This window comes from Armigeres subalbatus, chromosome 3, assembly GCF_024139115.2.
Source record: "Armigeres subalbatus isolate Guangzhou_Male chromosome 3, GZ_Asu_2, whole genome shotgun sequence".
Taxonomy (NCBI): domain Eukaryota; kingdom Metazoa; phylum Arthropoda; class Insecta; order Diptera; family Culicidae; genus Armigeres; species Armigeres subalbatus.
Window position 1 is genome coordinate 67,261,826 of NC_085141.1, and position 6,000 is coordinate 67,267,825.

Sequence of the window (6,000 nt, forward strand, 5' to 3'; positions counted from 1 at the left end):
TTGACATAACGGACATTTGGCATAATTTTTCTTTGCGTTCGCTAAATGGTGACTAAGTGGTGCGGGAAACACCCCGGAATAGTAAATATAACACCCGTCGATAACAATATTAAAAAGACATTGTCCTCTCGTGGAAAGAATGCATTTACAATGCAATGCAAAAGTAGGCGCATGCCCGGATTAGAGCAGTGGTGGATATAATCCCCTCTTTAAGAGAAGGCGTGTTGCCGAATTATGGCAATGAAGGATGTGATCCCTTCTTTAAAAGTAGGTGCTTGCCCGGATTATGGCAATGGAGGATATGATCTCTTCTTTAAAACTAGGCGCTTGCCCGGATTAAGGTCATGGTGGATCCGATCCCTTCTTTAAATGTAGGCGCTTGCATGGATTATGGCAATGGATGATGTGATCCCTTCTTTAAAATTAGGCGCTTGGCCGGATTATTATAATGGTGGATGTGATTCCTTCTTTAAAGTAGGTGCTTGCCCGGATCATGGCAATGGAGGATATGATCTCTTCTTTAAAAGTAAGCGCTTGCCCGGATTAAGGTCATGGTGGATGCGACCCCTTCTTTAAAGGTAGGCGCTTGCATAGATTATGGCAATGGTTGATGTGATCCCTTCTTTAAAAGTAGGCGGTTGCCCGGATTATGACAATTGTGGATGTGATGCCTTCTTTAAAAGAAGACGTTTGCCCGGATTGAGGCAATGGTGGAAGTGATCCCTTCTTTAAAAGTAGGCGCATGCCCGGATAAAGGCCATGGTGGATGCGATCCCTTCTTTAAAAGTAGGCGCTTGCATGGATTATGGCAATGGAGGATGTGATCCCTTTTATAAAAGTATGCGCTTGCCCGGATTATGACAATGTTGGATTTGATTCATTCTTTAAAAGAAGGCGTTTGCCCGGATTGAGGAAATGGTGGAAGTGATCCCTTCTTTAAAAGTAAGCGCATGCCCGGATTAAGGCCATGGTGGATGCGATCCCTTCTTTAAAAGTAGGCGCTTGCATGGCCTATGGCAATGGAGGATGTGATCCCTTCTTTAAAAGTAGGCACTTCCCCGGATTATGACAATGGTGGATGTGATTCCTTCTTTAAAAGAAGGCGCTTGCCCGGATTGAGGCAATGGTGGAAGTGATCCCTTCTTTAAAAGTAGGCGCATGCCCGGATTTAGGCCATGGTGGATGCGATCCCTTCTTTAAAAGTAGGCGCTTGCATGGACTATGGCAATGGAGGATGTGATTCCTTCTTTAAAAGTAGGCGCTTGGCCGGATTATGACAATGGGGGATGTGATTCCTTCTTTAAAAGAAGGCGCTTGCCCGGATTGAGGCAATGGTGGATGTGATTCCTTCTTTAAAAAAAGGCGCTTGCCCGGATTGAGGCAATGGTGAATGCGATCCCTTCTTTAAAAGTAGGCGCTTGCACGGATTATGGCAATGGAGGATTTGATTTGTTCTTCAAAAATTGGCGCTTGTCCGGATTGAAGCAATGGTAGATGTAATCCCTTCTTTAAAAGTAGGTCCTGCTCGGATTATGGCAATGGTAGATGTGACTCCTTCTTTATAAGTAGGCGCTTGTCGGGAATAAATCAATGGTAGATGTGATCTCTTCCCCGAAAAGCACAATTCAGATTGATTTGGTTGCAACAACTCATATGTGACTTGATTGGTTTTAGTAACTCGTCTACGACAAGTGTGTTGCATGAGTTTTTAAAGTTAGGCGCTTACCCGCATTAAGGCAATGGTGGATTTGATCCGGCCTTACGGCGCATGCTCGGATTGAAGCAATGGTGGGTGTAATCCCTACTTTAAAAGTAGGCATGTGGCAGGAATAAGTCATTGATGGATGTGATCCCTCTCTCGGAAGTAATTCTGCCGTTTTGTTATTTCGTTATCCCGGAAAATGTCTACCATCAATCTAAATTTATCAGAAAACAGCCTCGATCTACTTTATCTACGCTAAACAATACATAAAATATCCCTTTCACTTTTACAGTTCGAAATTATGCCAAAAGTCCGTTATGCCAAATGACCCACTCTTTTTTTTTTTTTTTGTAGTTCAAAATTATGCTAAATGTCTGTTATGCCAAATGACCATTATGCCAAATGGCCTTTATGCCAAATGACCTTATGCCAAATGGCGTTATGCCAAATGACTTTATGCCAAATGACCCAGACCCGGCAGCACGTGTTCTGCTTCAGCAGAAGAGTGAGTGATCGGCCTGTGCTGAGGAAGGAGTGTCGTAGCGGGTAACCGCTATGGTCACCCCGTGGCATGGCTGAAGTTTGTGCAGGAGTGTCTTAGCGTAGTATCTGTTGGCCCAGTCAGTTACCGCTATTGACTCCTCGAGGCATAATAGTGGAATGTTAGAATGCGCATCCAAGTAAGTTTCAAATGGTGTGAATGTGTGCATTAAGTACAGCCTAGCTGTTCCGGGGGAAATTAGGGTTGGAGCCTAAGGAGGGTTTAGTGGGTGAGAGTCCCACACTCCAGTACACTGCCATGTGGTAGCTTGGCAACTACTTGTGCTGGGTGAGTGCATAATTCATTACCCCTTGTAAAAAATAGCATATAATGATGTATTCGTTGTTAATGTTCTGAAATACTCTGTTTTCTATGTATGCGTTAACAATTTTGCTGAACTAGCGTTTTTTAGGTCCCACTTGCCCCGGGATACCTTATGTAAAAAAATCGGTGTGGTGTGAAAACATGTAAATGACTTTAATGTATTCAAGGACAGTTCACCAGCGACGATCCCACATGGCCGAAAAGTTCAGAATGTTCTAATCTTTTAACAAAATTTGTTAAAATATACCCCAGGTCGTCAAATAGGTAAGCATTATTTTGATATAAATAAATAATTTCACCAAAGCCATACGAAATACATATTTATCATCCTGCATTAACCAGCCTCTTCCAAACTGCAGCCGGTTGCATAGCTATAATATACGTGCACTTTCCATTTCACCAAACATCTATCTGTAGCAACTGTTTTAGTAGACTAAGCACCCGAACGATCACCTTCGTTTCGCAAGAAGTCGGTTATGCTTTGGTCAGTCTTTGCAAAAGTCACTGACCGCTATCCGAAGCCTCAGTGGAAAAGTAGCCATGTAGGCGGATCGGACTTTAACTAGGAAAAGTTGGATTGCTTCAACATTCCGGCTTGGCAATCTATGCACAAATGCTGTTCAATGTTAATTAAACTGAAAATAGTGGATGCGTGGAAACTAAATACTGGCTTAGTTAAGGATGGCGTAAAAATAAATTGTTAGTTGACAATCGTACTGCTGAAGAATGGATATCAAAAATCTACTCGTGAATGACGAGCGGGAAATTTTCCGTCATCAAATATGTATCTGGAACTAGTGGAATGTTTCATTCATGGGAGGCACCCTTCGAATCGGCAAATAAATTGATAGTCGTCGATGCGGATCTTCCATGTGGTATCATTATCAAGGGTTTCCACATACGCCGCCTAGCATGATACGAACTTTTATGTATGTACATACTTATCTCCGGCGACTGTGAGTAAAACAACAAAACAAATATGCAAATAAGCCACTTGTCGATAAACTGAGCGGTTGCTACAGCAGTGGCAGTGGTCTCAGCACTTTGGTATTCGCAAAGTGTCACCAGCAGATCCAACAGAATTGGGTCATCACTTTCATTTCAGCAAAAAAAGAGCATCACTTATCACTTACCCCCCTTCGGTTGGTCGGTATCGCGGCTTGTTGATAATAATAGCCAGCCTCCAGTCATGGTTGAGTTAACGATGAATGATAATGATGCCGCGCGCGCGTTGATGGATTGACTATCACAGACCTCCGATGAATTGCAATGAAATTGGTGCATATGTTCACTTCTTTGGTTTTTCGTAGTACATATTGGCTCTTATGTTTATTTCTGTATAGGGTCTCCAGTTAGCCTTGCGAGCAATGGCGTTGGATTGTCAAGATACATACTCATGCAATGATAGACATAGAAAAGCTTCCGATTAATAAAAGACGAAATGCAAATAGAATACTAAGTTGAAAAAGCAGGCCAAGTTCTAGTTGGAACGTAGAGCCATAGAAGAAGAAGAAGAAGAAGAAGAAGAAGAAGAAGAAGAAGAAGAAATTGATTTCTGCAAGTCAAGCCAAAACTTTCAAAACGACTTATCTGCTTTTGTAAACAAAGATTCAAACGTCGATTTGACGAATCTGATAGCACTTCGGCGCAAACCAACGCCATCAACAGGTAGCCGAAACCTTCACCTCACCTTTACCATAGTGTTGGTTTGCGTGGGAGTGCTATCAGATTCGTCAAATCGACGTTTGAATTTTTGTTTACAAAAGCAGATAAGTCGTTTTGAAAATTTTGTCTTGAAGTTTACAAATTGGAAATTTGTGATGTTACGAACTAGAGCGTAGCTAGTGAGGGCAGGGGGTGTCGTGCCCTCCCTTGAATTATTGAAAGTTTTAACATTTAACATTTTAACATTTAACATAACATGTAGTGTTTATTGGATAGGTGTTTAATTTTTGGTTTATTAAAGGCTTTTTTATTCTTTATTTTAGTGATTTTTTTAATTTTGAAATTAAGTTCGTCACTAGTTTATTAAAGACTGCTTCCAGCATTCTATTCACCAATTGTAAAAGAAATATGGGCAACATATGTGCCCCCTAAGCAAACCTCTTTATTATACAATGATATTATCGAAAAAAATTTACATACTATATTTATCAATGGGGCCTTTCAAAGCTGTGCGGCTGCAAAGCAAGACCATGCTGAAGTTGGCTGGGTTCGATTCCCTGTCCGGTCCGGTCTAGGCAATTTCCATGTTGGAAATTTTCTCGACTACCCTGGGCATAAATGTATAATCTCGTGTTAGCCTCATGATATATGAATGTAAAAATGGTAACTCGGCTTAGAAATCTCACAGTTAACAACTGTGACAGTGCTCACCGTAGCTAAGCTGCGATGCGGAAATGTCTCAGTGGGGGATGTAATACCAATAAGAAAAAGAAGATATTTATCAATAATCCAACATAACAGTCACCATATGGACCAAAAATTTTCATAAGAAAACCAGCAGCAAGAAAACGGTTATTCTAAAATTGTATATTTCCATCTAAAATTATCGATGCTGGGTTATATGCGCCACCCAGAAATGATAGTCAAAATCCTTCAATATTTGAACTAAAATTGTCATAATCTTCTGCACAAGATCAGTGTTAGTCTTCCTCTTCACGTTAGTCAATTTCTCAGAGTAATGTCAATAATTAGGATTTTTTTGTAGCCCAAAAAAACATTGAGGAAACGATCAACGAAATTGCATTGAATAAAGACAAAAAAGTATTTTATTATTGATGTTTTTAATAGACATATTTTGGCCACATTTTTTCGTGTAAAGACTAACAAATGCTTTAGACACATTCTATCTCGCGACAAAATTTGGATTATTACCTGAGAAAATGTGGTGCACCATTTTACTCAATCGGCAAATTTTATGCAAATTTCCAAAAATTACACAAAAACAAACTCCTCTTCTTGTATGCTATTATGTAACTAGTCTTCTAATGACACCCTTAACAATATCTAATTGATTATGCATGCAATCGAAATCACACCATCCAGTGCTCTGCACCATCATTCATAATCCATTTGAAAGCGAAAGTTACAAAACCACAAACGTTGAAACTTTTTACTTGCACCTGGCTCAACATAAAAATCATCTTGTTTAGATCATCGCAAAAATTGAATTGGGTGAATAGGACTAATCATTATGATTGCCATTGGTTCTCCACCATATTTTCGCCTCACATCCGCGTTGGTGATCACGCGAACCTCTCCTATCTCTATGACTGGGGGAGTTTGGTCAAAATCATGCATATGGAGAGAAATACCTAAACATGTAAAACCACTCGTGAAATCTTTTGAACAACATTTTTGGGCAAAAGAATTATTCAAAGTTTAGGGTTGCTTGGAATACGTATTTTCCTATGAAAAGCGGTTATAAATT